Below are 11762 nucleotides of genomic sequence, written 5' to 3' on the forward strand. Positions count from 1 at the left end.
AGCTCGGGAGTAAGAAGCATTAAATCTGGTCGTGTTTTAAGAGGGATCAGCCTGAACAGAAATCAATTAGCACCGCAGACAAAACCAAGCCCTTCTAAAGACAAGTGACACCGCATTTTCAGCATACTTCGGTGGTTAATCGTGAGATGCTTCAGCAGTGCCGGCCGGAGGTGCCCGCCGGCCGGCTCCGCTCCCCACGAAGCCCCTGGGCTACGGCTCCGTGCCTGCAGCTCGCCTGGGCAAAACCAAGCCAAACCCAACCAAACCACCACCAAACGAACAAACCCAGTCCCTGGGATTAGGAGGGTGTCGGACCTAGAGGCACCTGGGAGCCAGAATTAGGCAACCCCGACGCTTGCCCCATTGCCTGTGTGGCTGTGCTCCCACCTGGCAGGTGGGGAGCTGGGTCCTTGCGTGAAAGGATCCACGGGGATCCGCTCCCTGAGTGGTTTGCTCACACCTCCCACATTAGGCACTTTCAGGATAAATAAAACACGGACCCAGCTCGGCGTGCATTGGCACCTCTATGCCCTTGCACATCCCAGTGCGGGCATCCTGAGTGCGCAGTGCTCGGGGCATGCAGACAGCCTCGCCGGCCCTGTGGGGCTCCACGGCCAGATTTAGCCCCCTGGCTTCCGTGTGTGGCTGCGACAGTTTCTTGAATGCGTGCTTCTCGGATGTCGGGCGATGACATTTCATTAAAACCTGCTGTAATTGCCCAAGTCCGGCCGGCGGTTGGGGTATGGTCATTCCTTCCTTGCCCAGCCTTTCTTGACCTTGTTAGCGTAATTACGGAAGAATAAAGGTATGTCTGAAATTTGTTTTCACAGCCTGAATGTTCTGCATACAGGATAAATAGTACTTTTCATCATCTAAATTTAATAATTAGCAACCCGGCATTCAAGTAGCCCAGCAACCGGTGTTGCTGGCCAGTATTTACCAAAACATTTCGTGTAAACGATGCCCATTCGTATGTACCTGCACAAAACAAACGATATTGTCACGTCCATATTCCTTCATTAAAAATTTGTAACACTAACATTGATATTTTACTACATTTTGAACAAAATCTCAGCAATTTAAATAGAAAAAGCATCCAATGTATAAAGAATAAGAAAGCAATTGCAGCAGGTTTCTCTTGGTCACAGATAAAAAATACTGGGGAAAATCCAGACCACAGTAAAGAGAACGACATAGCTAACAAGGATTTCACTAGGACCAGGCTTTTACCCAACATTTCTTTTTTTCGTTGATGCTTTGCAATAAATTAATTAGAGTCTGGGCTCCAAACTCTTCAGAGAGTCATAAATCCTGGTGAAAACATGCTCCCTCTTGAAGTTGCACCTGGATCACTGGTAGGAACATTTTTTTAATTCATGTAAAAGTTCCTTTCTTCGTAATAAAGTGAGAAGTTGAAGAGGATAGCGGATTACAAGAAAATTTGGACTTTAATTTGCATCTCATAAGTATACTTAAGAATGTCCTTTTTCTGACATGAGCTAATGGCAAACTTGGCTCCCGGATGACCGACTAGGACACATTATTTAAGGATTGCTAATTAAAACAATTGCTGAAGGCGTATTTCCAGGTTTACTGATTTATTTTTTTTCTCTCAAATTTTCAATAGTCATTCTTACTAGAACACAGAAGACGTACCCAAGGCTCACTCCCTCCAAACGGGTAGAATATTTTACCCCAAACTTGTGACAAAGGAAATGATCTCTTACTTCTGAAGGATTTACATGTAAGATTGCAAGGTTTTAGGGAAAGTGAACTCTTTACAAGGCACTGGTTTTGTTGGTGGTGATTGATTTAGTTTCCATACAAATGTTTAAGTTTTTGCCAGCCTCCAAACCCCACACTTAAAAGAGCATGAGACCAGTTCTGTCTCATGCTCTCTTTCTATAAATTGGAAGGAGGGGAGTTAAGTCTTATTGAACTATTGGTTTATGATCAGCTGTGGACAAGTAATGACAGCTTCAGAGCAGATCCACGCAAGCAAGTCTGTCCCTTGTGAGCTCACCAACACAGCTCCGATACAGCTGAACATCTCGCAGCAAAATCATGCTACTTGCAGCTGCGAGGTGAGCTGATATCCCACCTCCATGAACATCTCCTCTCCATGGCAGAAGATATTCCCTTGGCCATGCCACCCGTGCTTGCTCTTTTGGAGTTTTTCCATCCAATTCTTTCATGCTCTGGCCAGCCATCACAGCCCATGGTTTGTTCTCATCCTCTTCACGCTCACAGCTGCCCTTGAGACCTGAAGTTATGCACTTCAGTGCATATATATATATATAATATATATATATATTTTTTTTGAGACTGTCTTTTCCAGATCAATTTCCTCTCACTTAGGGATGTGACAACTTCCTCATGCAGCTCACACCATCCTTTAACCACATCCAAAAGACCTCCCTCTTTCACCCTCTTGTTCCCTTACTTCTTCCTCCCTGGTGGCTGTAGAGAAGAAGATGGTTTAATCTGCCACCTTCACCTTGGCAATACAGAATATGCTTCTTTGCTCACATTCTGTCTTTGTAGGTCTTTTCAAACTGCCTTATCTTTGTGATTTTTAACATACCAGAATTAATTCAGCATAGCTCAGAGCAAACTCCTAGTTTCTCAGGCTTTATGCATTTTCTCACTCTCCTCCCTTACTTAATATTCCTAGCAACATCTCTGAGCCTTGTCCTTTCTTCTGGTCCTTCCAACCAAACTCTAGTCTAGTTTTACGTCATTTGGGTTTGTGTAAGTTCCATTGAAAAATGTCTTTCTGTCCACCTTAGCTATGTTCTTTCATAATAGTGTGTGGGTCTCCTTCACCTGTGTGACCACCTCCTGATGTGTTTTCCTCCTCTGTGCCCCTTGTCTCCATGCAGTTTTAAGGATTTTCAACACAACTGTTGTGCTAGCATTGACAACTGCATGCCTTATTCCATCTTATTCCCTAACTACACTATCTCTTCATGTGCTTCTGGCTTTGTTGTGATTTTGATATCACCTTCATGGCCCATTGATTTAACTTCCTCCTCAAACACCTCCAGCTTTTCCCAGAATATCAATTCTGTGTTTAAGAAGCTTCCTATGAGGTGCGTTGCATAGTGTCCTCCTCCTAATCTCTCCTTAAAGAGATTGCACTAGCAAACACTCAACAAAAGCAAGGCAGCTGGAGGGCTGCTTATGAGTGATGATTTTACCCTTTTCTCATCCTGTTTGCATGTTGGATTATCTGTTGTCTTGTATCACACACTAGGATTGTTCACTCTCCAGTCCCAGGATGTATCTTAAGCTGCATGCACAGCACAGCTGGCTGAGGAGCACAGTTTTCATTTGTCAGGAGAAAAAATACACACACACACGCACATGCACATGGTTTATTTTATATGTATTTATACATACCTTTCATTTCAGTCAAAAACGTTTTGCCACAGTCTGGACATTTTGTAGAAAAATAGATTGCTTTTAAAGCACCAAAATGCAAAGTTTCCAAACAAGACATGCACTTTGCAGCTTGCATTTGATGAGGCAACTGCTCTTCTGTCATGGGTCTTCTGCAATGTGCCATCACTGGGCATCTGTGGAAGCTCCCACAACACATGTTGGTGAGACACCTCCAGCACCCAAACTGCCCCAGGGCATTGATGGACCCCAAGACATTGCCCAGAGTCTGGGCTCAGAATCCCAGCCCTGTAGTGGGTTCATGAGGGCTTTATAGGGAGTATGATTTCAGCCAGGCCTCGCAGGTGTGCTGGGCTCCCTGTGGCACATGAATTAGGGGTGTTGAAACCTGTTAGAGCTGGGACCCCGAGGGCCTGGGGATCCCAGCACCGTGACTGACAGTCTGGAGGCTCTTACTTTGCTGGTTGCTTGGAACCAGCAATCACAAAATCTTAAGTTTTGGCCCTTGGGCAGTTCACCTCGATGTTAGCTCAGAGGTGACGGGACTACAGTCTTGTAGCTGGGGTGATATTTAAGCCCTGTCGGTGGCTCTAAGGCAGATTCACCTGTGGCATATCTCAGTCAATGGACCTTCAGGTGCTCTGCTCAAGAACAGACCTACTAAGTGGTCTGTCCCAGGGATGGGAGGTCAGTGTTTTCATGGCTGAGTTCCAGGGAAGGTCCACCAGGGGTATCTTTCAAGGTGGGGACAAGGATCCAGCATCCAGGATGCTGCATAAGCTCTGTTGAGCAAATATTAATGTTCTGTGCTTGTAGCCTCTTTAGCACAAGTGGTCCACAGATGAGGTGCTGGCATGCAGGATTGGCCACAGACCAAGAGAAGTACATTCCCATTACCAGGAGTAACAGGTGACAGCTTCTTCCCAATCTGAGTTTAACACAAGTGGTTTCAAGGTATCCTGACCATGGACCTCAGTGTAAGCTCAAACCATAGGTGTTATTTATTTATTTTAGACATTGGAACAGGCTGCCCAGGGAAGTGGTGGAGTCACCATCCCTGGAAGTCTTTAAAAGATGTTTAGATGTAGAGCTTAGGGATATGGTTTAGTGGGGACTGTTAGCGTTAGGTCAGAGGTTGGACTCGATGATCTTGAGGTCTCTTCCAACCTAGAAATTCTGTGATTCTGTGATTATTTCATCCAACTGCTTGGAAGTGGAAGCTGAGATCCAGCATGGACGTCAGGCAAATTTGAGAAAGCGCTGAGTCAGAAAGTTGAGGACATACGAGATTCTTCAGATGGACCAACACACAAGTGGAATAGACTCAGCTCTAATCTGAATGGGAGGACAAAACTACGATTTTATCACATGGTTTAAGGATATGTACAGCATCAACGGATGCTGGAGGAGTAGGGGAGATAAAGCTTCCTTCACCCCTTTAAGAAATCAATACTCACATAAGCTAATATCCTATGACGTTGATGTTTTAATTTTACTTGCTTCCCCTGGTTTATCACAGCTTACACCTTGGCAGTTCTGCAGGATATACCCACTTTATACCTGTATGTTTTTGGCAAATACAAATGAAGACTCCCTCGATACTTACAGTCACAGCAGTGAGCTCTTGGAGTCGTGCTGCTTCTGGAGGGAACAGCTTTTCCATGGAAAGCAGGGACCTCTGAGGAAACATGCATGCTGCATACGAATGTCAGACTTACGTATGTAGATAGCTACATGTGTAAATGATTTTCGTTAATTTGTTGATATAAGCAGCAATACCCAGCTAGGAACTCTTCATCTCATGGATAACTCTAGGGGACGTTCGATTATAACAGCAGCACAAAACAAAATACAAAAGCATCAGCATAGCCTAAATATCTTACCTGCAGGTTGAGCAAACTGTGTTGCTTTACTTTATATGCTTTACTTTGTATGCTTTACCCCTCTCCATCTGATTGTTAATACTTTATCCCTCTTATTGGCACTGTTACTGTTTTTAACATCATTGATCTCAGCATGGGCAGGAATGGCATATGCAGGTGAAAAGCGACCCAAATTCACGGTGCTCACCTCTGGGCCCTGTATCAGAGGCAGTGTCTGTGTGCTCTGCCCGCGTGTCCAACTGCTCACCACGCAGTTCCAGAGGAAGCAAGCCTACATGTCCATGGAGTTACGGATTAGGGTTGGAAACAGGCTGTATGCTTGGTATCGCCTTCAAGATCTGTCCGAAACTTTTCCTTGGGTTGGGACCCTGAAAATTTCTGTACCTGATGGATAGGGTTGAACTTGGAAAGACCCTAGGGCTGGAGCCTTTCCCTGTGGAGGCACCAGATGGGGTTTCTCCCCGATGCCCAGCTGTCCATTTGCACACTGAGCAGCTGCAAGACCTCCTTCCCCCAGCCAGATTTGCCCATACCTGGCCCACGAGACAAGCAGTTTTCAGGAGGGCACCACCAGCGAACACGCTGCCTGTTGGCACAACCTTTTTCCCCATTGGGAAACCATCCTAAAAATCACCATGCGTGTCCGTGGGGTGAAAAACCCACCGGGGGGTGGGAAGGGGAAGCGCTCTGGCTGTCCATCAGCAGTGACCTGCCCGAGCCTGAGCCCCTTTGGCAATTATTAGGGCCGGGCTGGGGACAAGCCTCGGGGCAGCCTGGGCTAGCGAGGAACCCTCGCAGCTCGCCGGGGGCGCGCTCCCGGAGCTCCCCCCTGCTCCCCCCCCCATCCCCATCCGCGCGGGGGCGCGCAGCGGGGGCGCGCAGAGAGGAAGGCGCCGGGGCAGAGGGGGCTCGGAGCGCGACGAGCAGCCTTATCGCCGCCGGTATCTTTACAACCGCTCAGATGAGTTTTTAATTGTGGCTTAATGCGTTTAATTATGACAACTCTCGCCCATTTTCAAGTATGATGTATTAATATTACAGATCATTAACGCCGCTAAATTGCTGTAATGACACAGAGTCCTCGGTGTCCCAGTTAGACGGAGAAAAGACCCGCTTTTCTCATTTGGCGCTTTTGTTACTCGCCTTATAGGAAATTCATGCACGATCCTCGAGTCTTTAAAGCATGTAGGAGAGGCTGCTGCTGCTGCAGCCTCCTTATTAAATTATTGATAGAGAAAATCCCCCATGTAAAACTTCCCGAGCCTGAGACGGCACAGGAGCTAATATTGTCTTTCTAATATCCACTTCATCAATATAAAAGTTAGAAAGCCTCGGCTCTCGAGCGGGTCCCCCCATCCCCTCGTTCATAATTAGAGCAGACCGCATTTAACATCTGCAAAATAGTCATGCTTATAAGGAATGAGAAATGCGAGATGTTCCATTCTGTTTGCAATGGTTAGACCGTTTTAATCTCTTAACTTCAATATATGTCCTCTAGCAGGCTATACTTCTTGGATTTCATTTTTAGATCCTTAAGGCTGCATATATCTGTCAAACAGCCATAATGAATTTAAAGTGCTAATGCCTAGAAGACCAGGAAAAAAAAAAAAACATTGAAATATATCCTCGCTTGATTAAATTACCACCTCTAGCTACTTTACCTCCTTATGTCCGACCAGATTTCCCTTTTTACTTACCAAGTACCGGATCTGGAAGATGTGGAAGATGTAATTTCATGGTTAAAAGAAACACACTCACACACACACACACACACACACACGTCCCCAGAGCCCCCCCCTCCCTTTCAGACGTGTGCCCGGACCAGGGGGCTTGCCGGCGGCTCGTCCTCGCACCCAGCCCGGGAGTGGGCCGGGGTCCCCCCGGGGGACAGGGGCCGGGGTTTGTCGCCCCTCGGGACGGGACGGAGAGCCACGATCCCTCCGACGGTGCCGGCGGTGGCTGGGAGCCGCGGCGCCGGGAGGACAGCACGGTAAAGGGGGGGTGGTGGAGAGGTGGGGGGGGGGGAGGAAGGAGAGATACATCGCTGGATAAGCGGCTTCTCTAGGTAAAAAAAAAAAAAAAAAAAAAAAAAGTGAATGGCCCGCAAAAAAAAAAAAAAAAAAAGGATGAATGCGGCGACACAAAGGGAGGGGGGGTGGGGAAAGGAAACGGGTCTGTGGCGGTGGGAGAGAAAGGTAAAAGTGAACAGAGGAGAGAAAAGGAGAGGAAAGAAAAAAAATGTAAATGAGTGAGACAAAAAAGCAAAGAGAAAAAGAAAAGAGAACAAGAGGGGGAAAGAAGTAATATTTTCCTTGATAAAAATGCACAAAAGGGAAGATGAACTTTGTTCTTTTTCTCTTTCTACTCTCCTCTCTCTTTCTGCTTTTCGCCTCGCAGCACGCCAGCCTAAGCTGAGAGCTGTAATGTCATTAAATTGCAAATGCTTTTTCATTTCCGACACACACTGTTTACTTATCTGGCAAAAACATATGTTGGAAGGAATCCGTTAAATTCTGCCCATTGCCTTGGGTAAAAGTGCAATGGAAACGGACCCACTGAGCTTCTTCTTTCTTCTTCTTTTAGCACTTCCCTTATCTACAAGACTGCTTCGCAGAAAACTGGCTAGTTCAATGAAAAATGAAGATACAGCAGGAGATTAGAGAAGAACACTGAGCAAAAAATTCCTGGAGAGAGGGTCACTCCATTGCAAATGATTTCACTCCTCTAGATCTGCATAAATTACTATTTTTAAGGCATCTCCAAAGTCTGTATATTTTTCTCACTCTGTCAAACATTTAATTTCACGCCCCGTGTTCTGAATATGCTAAAATGCATATCTCTGATGCACCTTTAAGCCAGAAAAACGAATGCAAAATTGAAGATAAAATGATGTGATTTGCACTACAAGCCTATTACTTGAGGTATTTACATATAGTTTACCTCTGCAGTTCTGAGAATGATTTATTAAAAAAAAATCTGGATTAAGCTCATATAAATATGTATAAATCTTTGTTTAGAAAATAGATTTTGCAGCTGTTGTGTCAAAAAAAAAAAAGTTCTTTAAGATTCTGTGAAGAATTTTCCTTTTAGCGCGCTTGAAAAAAGAGGGGGAAAGGACAGCATTTGACATCCTGCTTTGGCAGGAAAACACACACGCACACACGTTCGGGATTTTTTTTTTTTTTTCCTAAAGACTCCTTTTATTTCACACTTTTTTTTTTTTTTTTTTTTTTCGGTAAAGTTCCCCGGCCCCCTGCCTCTCCCTCCCCTCATTCGCCGGGCAGGAGCCGTGCCCTGCCTTCTACCGGGCGCGGAGCGGGGCTCAGGTGTAGTAAAACAATTGCGGGTTTGGGGATGAAAAAATAAATAAATAATAAAGAAAAAAGAAAAAAGAGCCACGGCTCAGCCCAAAGCGATGCTCGCCCAGGTGCCGGTGCCCGCGGCACGGGCGGAGCGGCCGCCCCCGGCCCTTCCTTGCCCCCCTCCCGGAGCCCCCCGGCAGCGAGCAAGGCACGGGAAGATGCCCAAATGTCCCCCCCCGGCTGTATTAAGGTGAGTGGTGGCGGTGCCGGGCGCAGGGCTGCAGCCACTTGAGCAGCCTCAGCCGGGGGCTTTGCTTTGGCCGGACACAGAGCGGGGGTCGGGGTGTCCCCCCAGCCGGGCGCGGCCACCCCCGGTGGCAGCAGCCGGTCCTCGCCCCGCTGCTCCTCCCTCTGCCCTCCCCTTCCCGGCTAACGGGGAGCATCGCTGCGAGAAGGGGGAGACAGCCGAGGAGCCCGAGGGGGGCTCAGAGGGGTCCCTTCCTCTTCTTCTTCCTCCTGCTCCTCTTCCTCTTCCTCCATCACCCGGCGGAGGCCAGGCTCGCAGCACACGGGACTCCCTGGCTTAATTAAGGGCAGGGGAAGCAGAAGGGGTCACCAGCCCAAATCCCCGTGCGCAGGCCTTCCGGAGCCCCATAGGGTTACGGCCGTGCTCCATGAGGTTAACCCAAGCAAGCCTCCGAAACGCTTCTTCAGGTGCCGCTCCAATTCCTATTCTGTGACGCGTGGCCCAGGCGACAGTGGCTGTTTTGGGGCTGTTTGGGTAAGTGGGAAGCTTTTTGGGATAACCACATACCCGACTAGGACTTTAGGTAACTTCTAGACCAATTGAAGACTCAGTGGTGAAATCTGGACTTTGAGTGATGCATGAATTGCAGCTCCCATAGGGATGCGGTGCCCAGGCAGGGATTGTCTCCCTCACGCCTATCATCCTACTCTCACCTCCAGAACACAAGAGCTTTCCGCCACCCCTCACAAAACAGATGCCATTGCCTGATGTGACAACCTCACTGACAGCGAGAGCCACCTGTATGTGCTCCTGCCCCCTTTGGTCTCTGGGAACAGACCTAGGAGATACGGGATTGAAACTCAGACTGTGCATAACACACGCACTGGTAGCTACAATGCTGGTAGCTAACAGCTAGGAGATTTTGAGATTTTAGCTCCTCTCCTACTGCTGGGTGACAGCCTGGTGCCTCGTCCATCCATAAGATGGTACATCTCATGCTTCCCAGCAATAGCTCTGCCAACCAGCAGGCTTGCAGTAGCTGAAAATAGTTACCTGTAAGAGGTGGCAGGAGGAAACCTGAGGGCAAAGCGCAGCCTCATGTGCCACGCTGGCTCCTAACAGATTTTGAGGGGGACGAGGCAGGCCCTCCCTGCCATGCAAGCAGAGCATTTGCCACCACACCGCAGGTTGTGTGCTACCGAGGCAGCGATCCCTCTTCAGCCAGGGCCAGCTCGCTGCAACCCCACGGGCTCTGCAGCCAAGCGAGTCACCCATCGCCGCTCCTCTCTGCTTCTTCCAAAGGCATTTATTCATTTCTAACAACGACCTGGCATATTCTGCTCTTTAGGTGTCAGGACTCCAGGTCTGCACCATCACGGCTACACCGAAATGAGTATTTAGAGAGGCTTAATCCCCGTTCAAACCAACCAGCAAAACTGCAGTTTGCCAGGGCAGGGACGGACCGAGGTAAGGTTTCTGACACGCGAATCTGCTGTGACTTTGCTGTAATTAACCACCAAGGAAGCTGGCTCTGCGCTGAAGGCACGGGCACACGCTGCAGCACTGCGTGCAGAGGGGACAGCTGCACACGCACGTAAGGAAAATCTTTCCAGGACCAAAGTCGCCCTGTGGAAAAGGGCAGGGAAGTGACCAGATAATAGCACTGAGTGCACATCTCCAGAACAGAGACCTGAAAACAACAAAGAGCCCCAGGCACCACAAGGGGACAAGGCGGTGAGTGAGGAGCGGATGCTCTCTCTCCCCGTCGCTTCACTAATGAAAACAGGGTGACAGGAACACCAGCAGACCCTGCTGCTTCTCAGGTTAAGCTACAGCACTGCCCCGTCCCTCACCACTTCCAGGAGCAATGCAAACAGACTGCAGGGAGCTTGTCACCACTTGCTTGTCTTCTAGGGGTCAGCAGAGGCTACAAATAGAGGGGCTGGAGGCACAAGTGCATGGGAATCGAGCAACGAGGAAGGCACAGAGATCAGACACCCACAGCTCCAGATGAGGAAATATCTTAAAAGTGTTTGTCGGTGCTGCTCACCTTTGCGCCTTGCACAATACCCTCCCCCATTGCCTTTCTATGAAAAAGGAGCAATGCAGCCCTGCCACCCTGAACTCGCTGGGTTCTCCAAACCAAGCCCGGCGCTCTCTGCACGACTTTGACGCAGCATCATCCGAATGCACGGATTAAAACCGCCCTGACCCCCCTCGAGCTGATGCAGCTCGTGTAGTCTGTCGCAGGACCGCGCATCTGAGCTGCGGGTAGCGTTGCCATATGCAGTGTAAGGAACCTTCCATATGGTTTCTGAAAAGTGGTTACAGCACACGTGCACCAGGCACTTTTCAAAGTAAAACAGATCTGTTCATTTTTATTTTCAAAATACCAAAGCAGTAAAATCATGTAATTGAGTAATCACTTGCCAAATTTCCTTTTTTAATCTAATCTATTTTGAGTTACATCAGAGCCAAAATGCAAATTAAACTGGTAACGTTCCAAGATTTTTTTTTTCCCTTTCAGAAAACACAATTTAAGGTACTCATAAGTAAGGAAATTTTAAAAACCATTTGTTTTGTATGCTGTAAACTCTGGAAAACAAGTTCCAGCCTGAAGTAAATTTTCATAGGTAATAGGTTAAATAGAAGGCTTATGTAAATTTTGATCTCATCCTAACAGCTCCATTTTACAAAATTTGATTTGAAAATAATTCCACGGGTTAAAGGAAGCCTCGCATGGTCAGAAAGGAGGCAAAAAGTACCCACTCTAACAGCACAGATGCACGTTCTTTCAGCTCTGACCGCTGTATTGAAGAAGAGATTCCTGAGATTGCTCATTTGCAGCCTCCCTCGGTCATTTTTCTTGCTGTTGCAGCATTAAAAGCCAAACTAACCAACCAGCCCGGGCGCATGCTTCAGTACTTG

The sequence above is a fragment of the Anas platyrhynchos genome, chromosome 1, assembly GCF_047663525.1.
Source record: "Anas platyrhynchos isolate ZD024472 breed Pekin duck chromosome 1, IASCAAS_PekinDuck_T2T, whole genome shotgun sequence".
Classification (NCBI taxonomy): Eukaryota; Metazoa; Chordata; class Aves; order Anseriformes; family Anatidae; genus Anas; species Anas platyrhynchos.